The sequence below is a fragment of the Lepidochelys olivacea genome, assembly GCF_965140295.1.
Source record: "Lepidochelys olivacea isolate rLepOli2 genome assembly, chromosome: 4".
Classification (NCBI taxonomy): Eukaryota; Metazoa; Chordata; order Testudines; family Cheloniidae; genus Lepidochelys; species Lepidochelys olivacea.
The window spans coordinates 109998165-110020020 of record NC_140414.1 but is presented as its reverse complement, the minus strand read 5'-3'; the positions used below and the strand labels follow the sequence as shown (position 1 = coordinate 110020020).

General features: G+C 39.6%; 1 protein-coding gene across 5 annotated transcripts in view; it reads left to right on the top strand.

The window, feature by feature from the left end:
* Nucleotides 1-21856, top strand: part of PCDH7 (protocadherin 7) — a 395898-nt gene that overhangs the window by 149643 nt on the left and 224399 nt on the right. The window lies entirely within an intron of this gene.

Here is a 21856-nt window from a genome sequence, read left to right as displayed (position 1 = left end):
GTTTAGATGTATGTATACAAAGACATTCCTGGGTATTTTAAAATACATTGCGTATCTGCTGTCTGCAGAATCAACTATTTAGTTACTAAAGTAACCTCATTTATCACATCACTGGCAATGTTTTGTAAATATCTTGGATTTGGCATATTTATTAAGCATCCTCTAGAAAGACAAACAATATAATAAACATAAACAAAAGCCATAAACAGATGAGTGCTTGCTACAGGCTTGAGCTCTGACTTTTAGTTGCTATGCTCCCTTACCACAACTTCCCCAGGGAAAGAATATTGGCTTCACATTAACCTGGTCTTATTACTGTCCCCAGTGAGTCATGTTTCCTCTCCCTATCAATTACAGAGAGATAAGGGAGCAATATCTGCTTTACAGAGAATGCAGCCACCCTCTGTATCCCAGCTGTGCTTATTTTACTTTCCAGCCCAGGTTTCCTCAGCCCATGACACTCATTTGTCCATCCATTGGTCTAGATTTTTCGGTATAATTTTCTTTAAACATTGTATTTAAATTTGCATTAATTATATATTAGTAGTTGTTGTGGGAGGTAGTGAAAAGGTGCCCAACTCTCACTGAGTTGCAATACAAGTTGGATGCCTAATTTCTCTTCGTGCTTTTAAAATCTTTCCCCATTAACTCTCATTACATGGCTTCAGAAACAATGTTCTACCTGACTTTCAAATTAAGAATTTCATTGCCCCTCAGAGCCGGCAGGAATACTTTTTGACAGTAGTAAGAAAATGAAAACTCCAAAATTATTATATTACAGTTGATCTCACCATGGTTATGAATATTCTCTACTAAAATGAGAGGCAGGTTCTCATCTGCACAGCAGGCTAATTTGTGGAATTCCACAAGATTCTGTCTTGTTGCCCCTCTTATTCTATGTGAGATGGTCAGGAATAAAACTACAAAATGTCAATAAAAGGGTGATACCCAGTTATAGGTCTCCTTTTCATCAAATCTGGGTGATAAAGCTCTCCCTGTGGATGATGGAGATAATGGAATGACCTAGTTTCAAATTGGTAAGGTTAAATTTCAGTTTTGATCAAATGGAGGAGGTGTTTGTTGTCGGAGGATGCATTTCAGTGTGCTGTGGTTCCAGCTGTTGATTAGACAGCTGGTTCACTGTCTGTGGTCACCAGATTTACCTCTGCCCCTTCGTTCACAGGGTTAGACTTTCCTTCCTTTATTTTCATCAGGCCAACAATTTGCATTCTTAATTCCCAAACTCAGATCTCACCACATTCTGAAGACATTTGTTTGTTACTTCTAGTCTAAAATATTGTAGTGGGCTGTACTGGGCTACTGTTGGAAATCACAGAATGTGATTTACCTCCTTCTTTTAAGATGGATATTTTTAGATTATACCCATGCTCTGTAGTTTGCACTGGATGCCAGTTCACTTCCAGATACAATTCAGGATCTTGATTATTATCTGTAATCCTCTAAAGGGTTATGTTAGAGACTACTTGCTCCAACTACTAAAATCGTAGTTGGAAACCTTGGAGAGACTTTGGCTGTTATTTCCTGGAGCTGAACTCATGGGAGCCACGCATATGATATCTTCAGAAGTAAAATCTTAGCTCTAGAATGTGCCTTTGAGTTCAAGCAGAGCCTGAATAGTGCCAATTGTAGAGTGTGATGGAAGTCAAATATGGTTTTGTAATCCCCTTGGCAGCTGGTGCCCTATTTGGTTGTCCCTCTAGGTCCAGTTTTTTTCAGTTAATTGAATTCAATGAAGTAGATAACGGCAGAGTGTTTTTTCCTCTTACTTTAGGAAAATACTATCTGTTATCATTTTCATTATGTAAATGATACCCAGATGTTATGGTGATAGGCCCTTTGTAAGTAGATGTAATAATAATAGCAATCAGAGCAAGGGACTGAGATTTAGAACTCCTGGGTCTTTAGAACTCCCAGCTGCATCATTGACTTGCTGTTTGATATTGAGCAGATCACCTTTCCCTATTTGAACTTGAGCAAGTCATCATGCCTTATTGTATTCCTCTGTAAAATGGATGTAAAAATACTATCTTATCTAAGGAGATTGTGGTTTGGCTTAGTTCATTTGTGTTTGTAAAGCATTTTGAGATCCTCTGATAAAAGAACTATGTATCAGAGCAAACTCTTATTATTAGGAAATAACTGACCTTGCTTTGGCTAAATGGCCTTTCCTTCAATAAGTGTAAGCTTCTAATATGGACTATTTCCTGATAAAACCCACAAAAAGTCATTTGCTTTCGTCCAAAAAACCCCCAACAAAATAAATTGAGTCCAATGTTATTGTTACAGATCCTAATTTTAGCAAAAGGGTTTCTTGACTTTTTTTAAATAAAAATTTTGACCATTTGCAGAACATATTCTTGACTACACAGATGTAATGGGGCAAGAGCATACAAAAGCTGAAGAACACCAAACCTCACTTAGTTTTGTCCTTGATGTAACAAGCTGACAAATCTGTCTATCTATGGAGAGATGGACACCAGCTTTGTAAATTCTGCCACTCCCCTATCAGCTGACCCAAAGGCTAGTATGTCAGCTACACAGAGAGATGCTTATATGCTAGGGTAAGGCTTCATATATAGGACAAGAGCTATAGAAAGAGGGAGAAGGAAAGCAGAAACAACAGTAAATGAGAAAAGGAAATTTTATGTGTATGACAATTTAGGAAAACCTACAAAAAATAGTTCCATCAGGTCTATCCAAATTCATATATGGACAGTATATATGGCCCACTATGTTTCAACCTACTCCTGTCAAAGTCAAATAATAGAATCCTAGTCTCTCAATGATATATTTGTATAACTCCTAGAGCCTGGATGATATATAAAAGTGTAAAATTTAAGACAAATGTAAATACTGTGTAATAATATATTTAGACATTATAATAATGTTACCACAATATATAGATGTGTCTATCTCAGAGATCGGCAACCTGCAGCACACATGCCAAAGGCAGCACACAAGTCGATTTTTACCGGCACGCTGCTGCTAGCCAGGGTGAACGGAACCCCAGGCCGGCAGCCGGGACCCCAGCTGGCAGGAGCCGGTGGACGGAACCCCAGACTGGCCCTGCCTGGGGTCTGGGGTTCTGTCCGCCAGTGCAGTGTATTAACTTTCTCCCTGTAGGAACGTGCTACTTGAGGAGCACCAGGACTGGCAGCCCTAAGTAGTACACCGTAAGTAGCACATTTCTACAGGGAGAAATTTAATACGCTACACCAGGGTAGGGAAGGCTGTGGCTCCCCAAACAGTCAGCCCACTTCCCGCCCCCTGACTGCCCCCCTCATAACCCCGACCCATCCAACCCCCTCTTCTCCTTGTCTCCTGACTGCCCCCTCCCGGGACCCCCCAACCCTATCCACCCCCCCCGGAAACCCCCCCTCATCCCAGCCCCCCTACTCCCTATCCCCTGACTGCCCCGACCCCTATCCACACCTCCGACTTCTGACAGGCCCCCTGGGACTCCCACCCCTCTTCCCCGTCCCCTTCCCATGCTGCTCAGAGCATCAGGACTGGCAGCTGTAAGTAGTACACCGTAAGTAGCACATTCCTATGGGGAGCAATTTAATACACTATTCTTGTCCCCGCTCAGCCCGCTGACGGTCTGGAGTCCTTAAAATATGTTCTCTCACCCCTTATAAAAAATTACACTACAATTAGCTTAAAAACTTGAAAACTTAAAAACTTTGTATATTACAGTAATGGTTAAAAACGTATAATGTTAATAAATACATAGGTTTGATGAAACAAAGTAGTTGTACTTATGTGCCTGTGCTTAATTTGTGTTTTTGATGATTTACCTCCTAAAAAAACTCACGTCTCACACCCCCAGAAAGGGCATTTCGCACCAGCCGGGGGTGCGTGCACCCCAGGTTAAGAACCACTGCACTAAACTGATAAGATTTGCATTTTAATTTAATTGTAAATGAAGCTTCTTAAACATTCTAAAAACGTTGTTTACTTTACATACAATAGTTTAGTTACATAATATAGACTTATAGAGAAAGACCTTCTAAAACATTAAAATGTATTACTGGCACGCAAAACCTTAAATTAGAGTGAATAAATGAAGACTCGGCACACCACTTCTGAAAGGTTGCCGACCCCTGGTCTATCTGTATGTAGACATGCACTCTAAAATGAAGATAAGGGAAATAAATTCATTGACTGGAAAGATATAAAGCATTCAGAACTAGGGAAGCCAATAGTTAGGGATGAGGGAGAATTTGTGTTCTTACTAAATTAATTACTGCTTATATGTGTTAAAGAGCAGGGGACGGAAACTTAACTGTATATGGGCTGAACTGGATCTTATTAAGTGTATTGTCTATCAGGAGTAGTTATCTGGACTCTGAAAAATGTAAACAAATAGAGTGGGATTTTCAAAAGAACTTAAATCCCATTGACTTTCCATGTGTCTTGTCCTCCTAACTCTCTCAGGTGCTTTTTGAAAATCCCACCCATCATCTCTACCTGCTCTGATGTTGTTAGATATACATTGGGGCCAACTTTACATAACACTGTTCATGCTTAGTGCTATTTCAGATAATGAAATGACTATGAATCCATTATGCTTTTGAAAACCAGAATGAGGCATTGTGCCATGTAAGGTCAAAATGTTGATCTTTGGTCTGGATGGAATAATATGCAGAAATAGAAACCATGTTTATGTCCCATGTGACAGGGTCGGGCCAGATGGCCACAGGAGAGTAATAGAAGGCAGATATATTAGCCCCAGGTTAAGTAGGTCCCTTTTCCCTGGGTAGGGTAACAATCCAGAACAATCAGGAACCTTCTGGAGACAATTAAGACAGACAGGCTGATTAGAACACCTGCAGCCAATCAAGAAGCTGTTAGAATCAATTAAGACAGGCTAATGAGGGCACCTGGGTTTAAAAAGGAGCTCACTTCAGTTTGTGGTGTGCGTGTGAGGAGCTGGGAGCAAGAGGCACTAGGAGCTGAGAGTGAGAATGCGGACTGTTAGAGGACTGAGAAGTACAAGCATTATCAGACACCAGGAAGAAGGTCCTATGGTGAGAATAAAGAAGGTGTTGGGAGGAGGCCATGGGGAAATAGCCCAGGGAGTTGTAGCTGTTGCACAGCTGTTCCAGGAGGCACTCTAGACAGCTGCATTCCACAGGGTCCTGGGCTGGAACCTGGAGTAGAGGGCAGGCCCGGGTTCCCCCCAAACCTCCCAACTCCTGGTCAGACACAGGAGGAGTTGACCTGGCCTGTGGGTTCAGAAAAACGGCCAAGCTGAGGGCTGCCGTGAAGCTCCAAGGCGAGCAAATCCGCCAATAAGCGCAAGACCCACCAAGGTGGAGGAGGAACTTTGTCACACCAGGTTCATAAGAAACTCGTCCAAAAATCCTAGAGATCAGTCAAGGTATAATTATCCTTGGGATGCACACACATCCACCAGAAATTTCATCTGAATCAAGCATAGTCTCAGAATTTGGCCTTTACTATGCAAGTTTAGACAAACTCTACTTGTAATGTCACAGTGATATGCCGCTCACCTTCAGTTCTTATTTGTGATGTGTTGTTGGCATAGTCTTCCATATGGCAAACAGTGAAAAGATTATTTCAGTGGTGATATGCAATATTGCAGAGATTATGTCAGTGTTGATTTTACATATTTATTGTACTGTTGCTGGCCAGATGTTTACATATGTTCTTGCTCCAACTTTCAAGAAGATAAATAGCAAATGAGAATCATGGAAATCAGTAATATTCCTTTAGTCTTGGGCTTTGAGGCTCATTGCAGGCTACACCAATTACTTGAGTTATCTAAAATACTAGAACATTGACCTTCTGGAGTATCTTCCACCTGAGCATCTCAAAGTTGTTTGCAAACAGTAATAAATTCAGCTGTACCATACCATAGCAAAGTAAAAAAAAGTATTATCACAATTTTGAATATGCAGAAATTGAGACACAGATAATTCAGACCTGCCCAAGGCAACACAATAAATTTATGCTGAGCCAGAAATACAAGCCAGATCTTTCAAATCAAAGTTTTTTCTTTAAACATCCCACCTTCCTATTAGAACAATACAATACTAAGGGATAGAATACTTTACATGCACTTTACAATACTCTACTTTCAATTATTTGTCAACTCAAATCTGAGTTATGTACCTTCTTCATCTAATACATTTTACAGAATAATTTAAAAATTTAGTAAAGATTCTGCTTCTTTGAATGGATGAAGTAATGAATTCAATAAAATGTCTGTATCTCTAAACCTAGTCACTCACAGTTATGAATTAAGATTGAGAGATATATGCAGAGTACATAACAGTTCATAATGTACAGTATGTACCATAGTTTTACATATCAATAACCAAGGAGCATGCTATGAGTAATGATATGTTAATATGTTAACATAAAATATTGGATAAAACCAGCATTACTTAACCAATATGAAGGTAACAGGATAAAGTCATTGAACTTTAGTTGGACAATTCACCCATATCTATTTAAAAGTAACTCTAATTGTTGAACCCTTTTTGTTTACTTTAAAGTCCTTGAATTTTTGATATTTTGCAAAGAAAATTCTGTTTGCAGAAGCCTCTTTTCCCACATCTGCACAGACTTTCTGCTTTATTTGTCCTGAACTGAAAAGAGAGAGACAGACATCTTTTCCCACCAATTCTCTTGCTTATATTCAAGAATTTGGACACAGCTCAAATGTAAATATTTATCCTGTGAAAGTAACAGACACAAAACTGATTCAGCGCTAAATAATTTTTCTGGCCAGATGGCATAATGGCATCAAAGAAAGCAGTGAAATGGGAAACCTATATATAATTCTGGACTTTGCAATATGGGGTGGCTGATGGTGATATTGATACTTCTTTATTTTCAGAGGGCATTGACCAGAAATTTCTCTCGGAAAGGCTGCTAAGACACACACTATCTTATCCAACAACATCCAATATTCTCTGCGACCATCAAAATGGTGTTCCCCGTTTTTGTAGTCTGGTATGAGAGGGAAAAAAAAAATCTTGGTCTAAGTAGGGTAAGAACAGAAGCTCAGAATCAGACCGCAGGGCTACACTAATTAATACCAGCTGAGAATTTGGCCCGTAATCTGTAACCTTATTTACTTAAAATATTTTTTCAAAAAGTAACACTATATCTGTGAAAGTTACAATTGTGATAAGAGTGGAGGCATCAGACATCCATCTGTCTGAAGGGAAAGGACAGGTATATTATAGGAGTAAGCATGTGCCATTCCCATCCCTATGTTCTCCCCAAAAGTTAACATACTTAGAGTAGGATCAAAGCCCCCCCTTTCCTGGGGTTCATTTTTTTTAACAAAACAGCAACATAGGCTTCAGCCCAAGTCTTCTCCCCAGGCTTTGACTGTTCCTAGGGCCTTTCCCTGTGAGAAGTGCTCAGCCCCAGACATAAGATTCCTCTGCCCATAGGGCCATTCTTATTTCCCTTCTATCTGCGTTGAAGATGAAAGAGATACACCTGTCATGGTGAATCAGCAGGAATCAGTATGTCACAGTGGGACTCCAACACCTGCTAACAGGGTAGTTCACCAGAAGATCCCAGCTCTCTGACACACTGAGCAGTAATATCCTTTTCTAATAGTTCTGTAGCTGTTATTTTATTTTTTCAAGATTGAGTCATCCTGTTATAGATTTCAACAGCCTAAATTATAACCCCATGAAAACAAGGATTTAGGATGAAAATTATGACACATCATATATCTGTGTAAATAATACCACTCAAATATTATTATTTTTTGTATTGCTGTAATGCCTAGGAGCCCCAGGCATGGACCAGGATTGTGTTTTGCACTGAACAAAGAACTGAAAGCCCTAAAGAGTTGACAGTATGTCTTTTGATACTTCATGTACATCAAAAATTAAAGTAAATCCAGTGGAAGCTCTTCCATTAGAAATAATAAAGGAAAGATCTGTTTGATTCTCAACTTTTAATTAGCATTGGTGAGTGGGGCAAAAGTATGTTACATGCTCTTATATTTCTTAACAGTAGTGCAGATGCAGATTTATTATCACATGGATAGTTTTAAAGTCTAATAACTTACTACATCAAAATTCTTTGGTGCTTGATTATAAGCATGAGTAGTTACTCTTGAGGGAACTCTGTGCCAGAAAGTTAAAAATTCTGTGCCAAAAATTAAAATTTCTGCTCAAAATATTTTAAAATTCTGCAAAATTATGGAAATTTTATTCGTGAATAAATAAATGACAAGGCTCCATCAAGGCAGTGTGGAGCACAGTTCACTGGCTGCATGGAGGTTGGAGATCACCCTGCAGCTACCCCTCACCCAGGGTATGGACTCAGCGGTGAGGCTGCACCCAACTCTAACATAGAGGAAGGGGTGGACCTTCCCCAGAAACACCCTGGGGCCCTGCCCCTCTGTGCCAGGTGCACCAGGTGTGGGCAGGCAGACTCAGCCCAGAAGGATCCTAGTGTAGAGGGACTTAGTGTGGGGGATCCAGGTGTCGGATACGAGGGTTCTGTGTGGGGCAGTCTGGGTGTGGGCAACTCAGTGGGGAATCTGGAATCACAGGGAGCTCATTGGGGGGCTCTAGGGTCAGGAACAATGGGAGTCTGCAGGGGGGGTCCAGGTGAAGATGGTTGAGGCTGAGCAAGAGTGGTCTATATAGGGGGAAATGGTGCTTGCGGGGAGTCTGGGTTACGGAGCTGAGGGAGTGGGGGGTGGAGGTCTGGGAGCAGGAGGCTCATTGGAATGGTCCAGATGAAGGGTGGTGGGGTGTTGGAGTGGGCGTTTGATGGGCCTGCTGCTGCTGAGGGGACCCCACATGCCAGGATCCCACTAGTTCCCAATTCCCCTTTGCTCTTTTCTTCCCCATTCCCTCCCACTTCCTCTCCCCACTATCTCCTTCCCTATCCCCATCTCACTTCCCCTATCCTCTCCCCTCACTCCTATATTCCCCTCCCCTGCCCTATCCTACTCCTTTTCCCCCCCATTTCCCTCCCCCACCCTGCCTTGCCCTGACCCATCCCTTCCCTTTGCTTCCCCATCATTTTCTGTGAGGAAGTAAAGAAATCTGCAGGGGAACATGAATTCTGTGTACATGCAGTGTCGCAGAATTCCCCCAGGAGTGATTAGTGAGTCCACTGAATCACACTCAGAGCATTAATCCTCTAAACATTTTAAATGAATATTTGAAAGAGTGCATTAAAAGGATGGAATCACTTGTCAGTGCTGACTACTATGCATCACATATCAATCACTGTATACTTCTGTAGACCTGTGTTTTTTTTCCAGGAAATTCATCAGGCTTCAGGTTTTCTTTTCCCTGTGACCTTGAAATTTACCCATCTGATCTGTTGCTATAGAACTGAGGAATGTGTATTAAAGTTTATGGACGTGTCTGAAAAGTTTCTCAAATGTGTTCATGAGCAAAGCTGATAATGTGTTTATGGTCAAATGTCTACAAACATTTGATTGACAGTGATGGTTCCTGAATGCTTTATGATCATGAAAATATAGTCTTTGATTAACAATAATGTGAATTCATCCTTCAACAGACACAACGCCAACTGAATCATAAATCATTCACTATCTATGGTATTCATTTGAGGTATGCAATCAAAACCAAGCTATATTAAGCTTAGAATATTTTTTGCTACTATCTTATTTTCAGAATGTTTCAAAGAGATTAAAGGAACATGAGCTGTGGCCAATGAATAGCCAATTATTCTTGGCAACCAAATTACAGCTACCTTTCTTGCAAGACGGTCCCTGAGAAGTCACCATCAATACTGGTCATCATTTATCTATGTGTGTAAAGGGTCTATTTTCCCATCCTTGTGCAGGAAGTTTTGCATCAGACTGTAGTTAACATCAATGAGATGTGATCCATAAATCTTTCAGTCATCAATAGGAGAACAAACCCCTACATATAGTTCAACATTGTCAACAGCAGCATTGCTATATATTGGTGGATATTTAATATTAAAGTTTTCCTTTTTAAACCATATTCATTGTATGATTATGTTTATATTGCATGTGCTGTCATATTTCTCATTTGATCCAGGTTAATTTTTCATTCTTATCAATTTTAGAGTATTTCAATTATCCTCATTAGTGTGGTCATCAGCATTAACCTTCTACTTGTGGAAAAAATCCTACCAGGTTTTGATTATGAAGACTTTCATCTTCCAGAGTAATTTTAGATCATCCTACTTATTCCCCATAAACCATTCCTGTCTGTTTACACACCAAAATACATGCACACTGACATTATTTTTTCTTTATAATTTGCCTGTAGATACATAATATCTTCATGAATTAAACGTTCATGCCAAATTTTTAGGGACAGATTTTCAGAAAGGTGGCCTCCCTTTTGCAGATACATGACATGAAGTGAGAGATGCAAGTGCTCTCTGATTTGAACTGTAAAAATGAAGGTGAAGCTGCACCAACTAAAAATAGAAGCTCAAGTTGCGCCTTAGGGCTTTACACATTAGAGGGTTGCAAAGCCCACTCTGTTTATTTTTTGTTATCTAGTTAACAGCCTGCCTAAGAAGTCCAGTTTATATTATGGCAAGGTTGAAGCATGATAAGGTTGAAACATTAATGGGCAAACATACAGGAATGCTTTTAGTATAAAATATAATCAAATGAAACTTTACCTTTATACGCTATTATCATTAGCCTCTTGTAAACTGAAAATGTGATGTTATTCTGTTACTTTGTGAAATCCTCCAGCTCAGTTACAAATTTACAAGTTAAGGATTTCAGCCAGTCAGACTCACATAGATTTTAATCAACAATCCTGAAATCATTATTGACATGGTATGTCTCTTGTCAGTCATATTCTGTCTTTGTTGTACAGGCTACTTCCTTAAGCAATTATTCGTCTTTTAACCCAGTTCTGAAATAAGGGTTTGCTTTCTTAGCAGCCCTCAAACAGTTATTCAGCTAAGCGATTCCCCTCGAAGTGACATCAGTGGAAAGTGCAAGAAAAACAGAACTTTGAAATCTTCATGAGAAGAGGGGAAAAAACAACATGAAGTCACCAGGACTTATGAGTGACCAGCACCTTGGAAAATGGGGCCACATTTGCCTATATATGAAGTTAGGTCTCTAATTTAGGTGCTCATATTTGAAAAAAAAATGGTTTTAATTGTTTATAGATTTGGAAAGTACATGGAATTGGCCTCTTTTGAAATTTTAAAATTGTCCATCAAAAATATATATTGCCTTGTATACTCATTCACCATGAACATTCTCCCATAAAGACACTGTAATTTATAATAAGTTTACAATTTCTTTTAAGGACTTTTCATCATTGTAAAGCAATGTGAGAAATCAAGTCAGGAAAACAAAAATTACACTTTTTTTTGGGGGGGGGTGTCTTTTTCTCTAAAGGATTGTCTGTTTACATAGGGATCCTGAGAAGCCAGTGTCTAGATTCAGAACCGAATCCATGATTTTTTTCTACAACTACTCCTCAATCATGTCCTCCTTTAAGTGCCTCCTCAAAACACATTTCTTCCAATAAAGCTATACTTTCCTATATATAGGAAATGTTCCCTACTCCTATTTTTAAGAAATAAAATTATGGAACATTACATAAGCTATACTTTTATGTTCATTCATGCTTTTTCATGACCATGATGATCATGATTATTATCATAATACCTTATGTTTCAGAAGAAAATGAAAACAAGCCATAACTTGCTAATGTTTAGGACTGTACATGAAGACATTTTTGTTTGTTCCTGACATGTTCTGAAGCCTGAGATACCTTTACTATTTTAGCTCAGATAGCAAATGTTATCAATGCTCATAAAATGATCTGACTCCTTTAAAAAAAACTGTTTAACTTGATATATTTAAAATTTGCATATTTGAGAAACATTTTTATAATTAAAAGTAAACAAACATGGAAGACTAGATGATTCTGAAAACTAGTAGTGGCATACTGAGCCTTTCACCTCTTGTTCCCCAGCCTAGGTTGATAGCAAAAAATAATCACTCTTATTTGAGAATTGTTCATGACATTGTTTGGTATTGCTAGACCACAAGAGGGTAGAATCTATTTATCTGTATACCTGCTTCAACAGATCTTGCTCTACAGACTGTGTAAACACTGAGGCCCAGATTTTTGAAGGTATTTAGGCATTGCACAATGCATTTAGGAGCCTAATCTAATTTTCACATGGGATTTAGGCACTTGGGTCTCTAAGCTCTATAGACTGTTGATGTAGTTTAGATTCCTTAGTGCCTAGAGCTCTTTTGAAAATGAGATTTAGGCTCCTAAATCAGTTACGTATTGCAACACTGAGCACAGCAGTGCTTAAATACCTTAACAAATCTGGGCCTGACTGTACCTGTCTTTTATTGAGAATAATTACTAAAAACAAAACAACCAAAAACGTCAGTATAGAAAGTGAAATCAAGCATAAGGTGAAACTCAAGAATCAAACAGATCAGCTTTGTTGCAATGTACATATCAATAATTCAAATCTTTATTGATGCTTTATTTTTTTCCCAGTTCATCTAATGTACCTTATATTGAACACTGTGATCTAATGGCAAGAGTATTCAAAATGTCTCATCTAATCTCAGCAGCAAGAATGTTTTTCATTACTGAGAAGATGAGGTGCCCCATAGGTCATTATTTCTTGCCCTCGATAACGTGTTTAATAATTTAATTGCAAGTTTTTGTTGTTGTGGGAATTTTTTGGGGGGTGGACTGTGTGTGTGTGGGGGGGTGTTTTTCTCTTTTTTCTTTTCTTTTCTTTTCTGTGATAACTGAGAGCTAGTAAAAAATAGTTATATTTCAGGTAACTTTTTGGCAGAAATGTGTGTCTATGGGTATTTGGTTTACACTTCAGCTGTACACTTTTGGCAATGCTAAGATTTGATCCTGTAAAGAGCTCGTGCAAACTTACACTCTCCAGAGACCTATTGCTTTCAGTGAGACTCTGTACAGATGTAAGGGGATGCATTGATGGATCACTTTGCAGAATCAGAGCCTAAATGTGTCCTGTGAACTAATGCTACACAAAATATAAAAGAAGTAAGTTTTAAATATTGTTGAGTGTATGCTAAATTCTATCTGCTGGGTGGTGTTCTACAACACTACTCAGAGCAATCTCATATTTTTTATAGAAAAATGACAGAATAATGGTCAGGTAGCTCCATTGAGTTCATTGTACTTAACTAATTGCTATATTCCCACAAGAGTGTTCTATTCTAAAGAGAAGCTGTGTGTGTCTCCTTATGTTATTTAGAGCCTCAGAGGTACACCAGACCCCTGTGGTCCACTGTGTCAGCCAGGGATCACCAAAAAAGCAAAAACACTCCATCCACACCACCTTCCCCCCATGAATTGGCTGTGATTGATGGTGATGGCATTGAGCCAGATGTGCCAAATCCAATCCACTTGGGGATTCCTCTTCACAAAGGGAATCTCCAGCAAGGCACTTAGGCCAGACCTAACTCTGTTGTTTACTTCCAGGATGGCACACGTCTTACTTATCAGGGCTTCTCTGTCTCTGAGACCTGAAACCCTGTATCCCATAAAACACTCTTCTACAACTGTCTGTGACTGCTTTTATTGCTAACTACTAGCATATGGTTCTGGTGATGAAGAATGAGTGACTTAGCATGATGCTTCAGCAGTATTTTTAATAAATTCATATTTTCTGTAGAATGGTGGACTATAATTCAGAATATTTGTTTATGCAGCTTTTCATTACGATATTTTTAAGATAAAAGAGATACAACCCTGCATTTAGGAGTGCATGTGACTTAATTTGGAGTTACTGCTCTGAGGCCCGATTCTTCTGCCAGTACTCACCTTGAGCCATGGTCAGGAATTTTAATTTCAAATCCATTTTCTGCTTACCATGTCTTTTGTCCACTACATACCTTGTGGCGTTAGTATCCTTCTGACCAGTTTTTACAGACCAACCTCCCTATTAGTGTATGCCAGCTCCCTCCCAGTCTTTCAGAAAACTCTTTAAAATCATTATAGATCTAGGTGGGTTTCAGCTATAATGATTATTTAGCATACTGCCTGTTTGTTAGTGTGCTAACTGTATTGAATCCACTGTGCCTTTAGGCGATAGATTCTTTGGGTCAGGGAACTCTGCCACTTGTTTAGTTCATTTCAACTGACATCCAGTGCTGTTTCATTATATAAAACTTAATAATTGAAAACACAGGAAAAATATTCTCATGGCCAAATGGAAGAGAACAAAATTGTTCCCATGTTATCAAAATTCACATTTCCAGGCTTTTACAAGTATATACTATAAGCCATATATAAATGGTTTATATTATACACTTGTATATATATGTTTTGAGAGTATATAATCTGCACAAAATTAAGCACACGATACAAGCATTAAACCATTTTCACAGGCAGATTATTATATATATATATATATATATATATATAGTTTCTCAAACATCATTACTATGCAAAAAAAAACAAAAACAAAAAAACCACTTTTTACTCAACACTTTGAGCTTCTAAATGGCTGAACAGCCTCTGCACAAGCCAAAAAGGCTACACTCAGGTGACACACTAACAAAACAGTTCCTGTGGTCTGAGGAGCACAAAGATTGATCACCCCTACAAACTATCTTGGAAAACAGGACTCCAAAAAGTGGAGGGAAGTGGACAAGGACATGGTTTTGCCCCCAATTCCACACTGTAGAGTAAGACTGGCACACTGGGATATGCAAGCTACTGCATCTTAATGATTGCACAAAGAACAGCATTAGGAGATATTGTGCTTAGCTGAGGCAAAATGTGTGTAGTGACTACATACTTGCAGCTGTGGTTTAAAAGCCACAATCTAGCTTACTGTATTTAGTCCAGATTTACCTCCTTTTTGGGATTTGGCTTTATTGGTAATTAATAACAATAAAAACATAAATGTTAATCTACTGGTAAGTCTTTCCCTAACCTTTCCCTTCAGAGATCCTTTCTGTAGTAGACATGAGGGGTGAGAGCATCACCCTTGCTCCAGCCCTTTTACACTTGTTAAAAGAGCCAGAGCAGCATAAAGAGACACTAAAACCCCATGTCTGGCTAGGGGAGGGTTGCACTATGGAAAACAGTCATAAAACCGTCTTCTTAGGTCTCTTCACAAGCCCTGGTGTAGGGGGCATGCTGGGGACAGGACTAAGGGGTGGGAGTGGCTTGTCAGGGGCAGGATACTACACGGTGCAGAATAACAGCACATAGGGCAGCAGGGGAGTGGCTTCCATAACTTAAACAGGCCATCCGGGCTGCTACTTTTAGAGGCACAGCTGAGAATCCCACCTTGTTCCTTCAGCCGAAAGATCCATTCCCATGTGCTTTATTCCCAAGGTGGAGTTAACAAGCCACTTCTGCCAAAATGAATCAGTAGCAATAAATCAGCATCTCACTCCAGGGTGACAGGGTGAGTCAACTTAACAAAAGAGCTTTGCCACTTTGTTACATACGTCTTATCAGAATTTATTTTGGGTAGTTTTTTTTTTTCCCAGCTGCCATGCATAAACCTTAACACATGATTTTCTTTTTGTTTTAGCAAGAACTAATTTATGTTGCTATTAAAGTGATGCTGTGGGAAGTTACTAATCCAGAGTATGCAGAGTAGATTTTCCTGTCTCAACAGTGAGTTCAATTAAAATAAATATGGATGTAGAGTGGAAAATTGGATGAAGTAGTATAAATTAGCAGAGGGGAACATATCCATAGAAAATGTCAATGTCATGCAAAATCATTAAGGACAGAATTATTGAGTATGATATGATTAGGACAAACCAACTAGCCAAGTTGTGTTTGTCAGCCCGATGCAGCTTAGTGGGCTGCATTATGACAACATGGAGGTTAAAAGGGTGTATCTTGCTCCACACTGCCATGTGACATCCTCCAGCTCCTACCAGGTGTGGACCAGGAGGGGGCATGTCCATACTGCCGCCCTTCCCACCACTCCCCTTTGAGGTTTCTAGCATTGCTGTCATTTACTGATGCTTTCTTGAACCTTGTATTTGCTGAATGAAGAAAACAAAATTCTGTGGGACAGGGGGCTACATGTATACAAAGGAGATGCGAGAGCTATTTCTTTCTTTCAGCCCTTTCCCACCTGCTTCCACACTCTTGCACAAGCAACTAGAATTTGTCTGCATGGAGGAGCTAAAATAGTAGCTATGGCAGAACTGGTGCATATGATTTATTCACAGCCACACAATGGAGTGGAAAAGCACAAGGCCCTAGACTTTGAAAGGATTTTTGTTATGAAGAATCAGAAAAGGCTACTAAGGATTGGTTAACACACAGTGAGGGGGAAAGTCCTATTGAAAATTGGTAAGGAGTTAAAGCAGGACTAAATGGCCAAAGGTCATAATGGAAAGAGGTCAAGACTAAAATGGATTAGTACTAGGATCAGTGTTTAATATAGTTATTAAATTATATAATTGATCACGGGTGGATGTGAAGTAGAATTTTTCCCCCCCAAGAACACATAATGTAGGCTACACTGTTAGAGATAGGAACTCCAGAAGACCTAGACACTTATAGCCCTTTAGACAAGACAACGGTTGCATACGAGTGCAAGGTAATTCACGCTGAAAAGAACAGTTTAAACTACCCATATGCATTGATGGTTTCTCAACTTGTTGTAACCGCTCAGGAAAAATGATGTAGGCATAACTGTGGAAAGTTCAAAAGTAAAGTTTTCATCTCTACAAAAAAGTGAGTAATCTGGAATATATTTTAGTACCACTTATATAAATTAATGCATCTCCATCACCTGGGATGCTACATTTAAAAAAAAGACAGGAAAGAAACAAACAAAATGTTCAGATGAATTCAATGAAAATTATTGGAAGGACATGTGGGGAGTGGGAGTGGATTCTGTACAAGGATCTGAAGAAAATACTAGATTCGGTGAAATTGCACTTCCCTACACAAAAACCTTAGCATCTGGAAAGGAAAAGGAGAAATATGATAAAGATGCATGATATAAAAATGTTAAAAAAAAATATAAAAACAGTTGGGAAGACCAATGGACTACTAATCATGTTCCCTTTCCATTAGATTTGAAAAAGAGGACACTCCAGGTGCCTGGTTGTTGTAACAGCCCAAATGGTGAGACACTGAAACAACAATCTGACAGTAAATGTATTTCTGGAAGCAGGCAAAAAGAACATGAACAGTCATTTCAACCACCTCCACCACAGCTCCTCATATAGCTGTAATTGCTGTAATGGAATGTCTCATATGCCCTCTGCTTCTTTGTGTGCCTCTTTTCTGCTGCCACTATCATAGAACTATCACAAAACAAGAAGATGCTTGAGCTGGAGGCAGATCTACTTAACATTCATCTTGTGGTTCTTTTTCTGCTCCCCAACTTCCCTCATGAATCTCTTGCTTTTCTGGCCAGCTGTCAGAACTTTTAAAAAGTGTTTGTCTCTCATCTGTTCCTGGAGACCACCCTCCTGGCTGCATCTAGGCATGTCTGGCAGCTGAGAGTCCTATCTTTGCTCACTCAGCATGCTCTCTGCTTCTCAGTTCCACTCCTGGCTCCAACTCAATCTCTGCATCTCACTACAAAGCTGGGGAAATTGAGGGGGTGCCATGAGCAGAGAGCATATTTAGTGGTTAGGTGATAGCGATGCCAAATGGCAGCAATAAGCCCCCTACTCCATCTGTAATTGGTTGCAGGAGTGAGGGGAAAGAAAGTTGTAAGGCCTAAGAAAAGAGAGAGAGAGAGAGAGAGAGAAAGGGGCTAAACATGTCAGATAATGGGAAAGAGAAAGGTGATTTTCAGGAACGTGTGTGGAACAAAACAAGGGGGAATCAGGAGAGAAGGAGGACTTTAAGGTTAGACAACATGGATGGGGACCCTGCTGGCTAGGATGGCTGCAGAGTGGATGGTTTGGATTCCCTTCTGATGATATTTCAAAGTGAAAGCTCACTAACCTATTCTCCACTAATCCTCAACCTTGTAATTCTCATAAAATACCGGCCATGGCTACACCATATGAGCACAGATTTAATAGCAGGGACTGTAGCAAGTTGCTGGATTACTAAGACTTTTTTTTTTTTTTTTACAAAATATACTACAGTATGTTTACTAGTACATTATGAAGTATGAGCATAAATAATTAAAACGGAATCGCCCTTGTCAACATCAACGAACAAATGTCCCAACTTTTCTTTTATTGTGCTTATTCACTTAGGAGCAGTCCAGCCACCAGAGTCTGAACTGCAGGGCCATATAGACAAGCCTTGAGTTTCTTTCTGATATAGTGTCTTTATAGGGTCTTTATTACCATTTTATTCAACCATTATATGCAATCTTCATTTGTTAATGATTGTAGCTAATAATCAAGGACTTTATTCTTGTCAAAGTATTTCTCTGCTCTCTTTTTCTGTTGTAGTACTTCTCTAAGGTGTTACAGGCTTCTCACTGAAAAAAATAATGTCTGTTTAATTTTCCAGTTGTACATTAAACACAATAGGAATTTAGAATGATAGAAATGTGTGACTGTAAGGGGAAACAAAGAGTTGTGTGGGTTGAATGCATTCATAGAGAAGAGTAATTGTGCATTAATATTTTGTTTGTTAGTCTTTTAACAAGCTGCTAGCAATTAAGAATGAATACAAAGAAAAATATAATTGCATGTTTTGTCAAAAATCCAATGCTTAAAGAAACACCTTGAATTTGCATGATTAGTTGATATTACTGTTCTTCCACTCTGCAGATCTGTCCCATACACATATCAATGTCATTATATTTATCTCACTATCATTTGACATTATTGACTCTCTGTGACTAGTGGTGATTGTCTCATAATATCTTCATCTAGCTTTAGAGCATCATTTTCAAATATCTGTGGTTGGATAAACAGCAGTGGAAGTAATGAAGATAAGTAAAACACCAACGAAAGTGAGCAATAATCATTTTAGTACGGTGATGGTAATGGCTGCTGTTGTCACTGAATTTAAGTGATACTAAATTTCAGTGTCAGTATCACTGTGGTTGTCTGAATTCCTACCCTTCCTTGTTAGGTCTTATGGAAAAGCAGGGAGAGTAAGAGTTGCTGGGATGTCAACCAGTGCTGCTGCATGAGTGCAGTTCTGATGCTGCAGACTTCATGGACCTGATTCTTGACTGCCACATACCTTGGGCCCAAATGTATTTGTGTAAATAAGGAGTAATGCAGGTGTAAAACTGGTGTAAGTTGGGGAATAATCAGAGTTCTTGTGTAGTCTAATACACCTGGGCAAAATGGGCTAGATCCTGGGTTGCATCCTAATTGTGCTTGGGGAATCTTGAGGAATGTGAGCAAAGGTGCCTTAACCTATTCAGTGCCCCTCCTCCCAATCTTGGGTTTGTCCAGCCACCAGATTGGTCCACAAGGTAAAGTTGAGAAGTGATTTTATTTGACAAAGTTCCTCCAGAAACCAGACAGGCTTCGAATAGTCAGGCTTCCAATAGCCTGCCAGCCACATTATGTATGTCTATCATAAATATATATGAAGATTGTTCCCTGGCTCACCAGTTTTACACCAGAGTTACTCCTTATTTACACAAATACATTCAGTCCCAAGATATATATCTATATATATTGTGGCAAAGCTCTGTCCTTGTCTCCATGGGTCCCTGGCAGATTTCACTAGTTGCAGAAGCTCACTGTGACCCTCCACATAACACTTCTCTCTCTAGAGATAAGGGTTACAGTCTCCTGAACCATTTTCATCATAAGCCAGCTAGGGAAGTGAGGAGAAGCTATCCTCCCCTGCACAGCCTCTGTTGTCTCCCAGTCTCAGTGATTAATCAGGGACAAGGCAAAGTGTGGGGAGCCCATGTACCCTCTACTCCGGGCTCCAGCCCAGGGAGCCTAATAATATCAGCTATGGTAGCTGACCTTTTAGAAACAGGACATGTACAATTCCCTGGGCCACTTCCCCACAGCAGCCCTCACTTCCTCAAGCTCCACTTCACCCTTACCTCAGGGCCTCCTTCCTTGTGCTTGATATGGTGTGTACTGCTCAGTCTCTCCAACCACACAACTTCCTCCCACAGCTCCTGACATGTACACCCACCTGACCAATTGGGAGGCTTTTAACTAGTTTCAGCCAGTCCCTGATTGGCTTCAGGTGTCCCAATCAACCTAGCATTCTCTCTGCCTTCTGGAAAGTTCTTAATTGGCCCCAGGTGTCTTAATTGACCGGAGCAGCTGCCATTTAACTTATCCTGGTAGCAGGGATTTGTTTCACCTGGAGCTAATATAACTATCTCCCACTATTTTTCTATAGCCATATGGCCTTGTCCGTCACAATATATATATTATATATATATATACACACACCCCTCCCCAAATCCTGGTGTACAGTTGCAGTTGAGAGATAGGTTCTGTAACAGCAAAGGGTTGGCAATTAATTTCTGAATTACCTGGATCTCAATTAAATATAGAAAGGACTCATTCATCCACCCTTCCATTACAGTACAGGTACACCTGAAGAGGAACTTGAATCACATTGGAGTAAAAAAAGTTTGTAATAATTGCTGTGCAGAGTCTAGGGAAATGGGTGAAAGGGCACAGTCAATAAATAATTTAGAGATACCAGGAGACACAATGTTTTTCTCTGCTACAAATAATAATAAGGTACCAATTAGTCGATACTTTCCAAAAGTACAATAGTGTTAAAAAAGGAGAATACTGGGTTTACTCCATTAAAACTTAAAGAAAGTGCATTGTGCGCACTCCAGATTCAGATCCATCTATATGTGCAAAGAGTGTTCTGGAGACCTAACTCGTGAGGAACCCTCGGTACATAAAAGATTCTTGATCTCACTCACCAAACAGAATTAAAATTGAAAAGGGAGTTTTCAAAAACAGTCTCCAATCCAGATTGAAAAACTAGTTGGCAGACCTCTTTGTGCAAGCAAGTCTTGCAATAGAAGGAAAACTGGGGAGAAAAAATATACTGGGGACTTTAGAGGACAATTCTGTCTTATGTCATGGAAAGCATGTGTCAAGCTTAAGTATGATGCAGCTACTACTGTTGCTTTATCTTTCTGTCTAATCTTCCTGTATACATCCAAGGTACTGGTAACTGAAATTAGGGTTGGCCATCCCTCGGAAGGTAAAAGTATTAATGTGATTTAATTTTCTTGGTCATGTAGGGTATAATTTATCTCAGTCAGTGCAGGGTGAAAGGTGATGTACACCACAAAAATCCTTAAAATGGCTTAAATTGTGGAAGCAGTAGGGTGTCATGCAGGATTTCTGTCTTGAGATTAATTTTACTATGGTGGAGTGGAGGAGAGAGGTGAAGCATGGTTCATGAGACTAAGGAGTAACAGGAAAGAATTCATTATTTACCTTGTGGGCAAATTTGAAGGAGAGTTGCAGGGGTTTCCCTTGTGGGCAGACACAGTCAGTGGCAGAGTTATCAATATCCATGCCCTGTTAGCAGAGCATGTGGGGGACAGCAATGTGTGAGCTGAGGATGAGGAGGACCATGAACAGACACAACTGCACTCCATTTACTGAGTTGCAGTATTAGCAAGAATTTTTTTGGGTAGGGAAGAAATGCTGAGCAGCAGCAAGTCAGTTTGGTTGGGTCTGGAGCAGCTTTATCATGTTGATTCCCAATGCTAGTAGAATCACTGGGCATTGGAAATGGTACAGCTGAAACATAAAAGCCCTTAATGATATGTTGCCATATTTGCCAAGCATTTGGAGACTCTTGTGTCAATTTGCCTGTGTAATCTCATTATGAATGTATCAGGAGCAACACCATAGTTAAGGATATATTTATTTTTCTCCAGGTTTAAAGCCCCTAGGTAGGCTTTG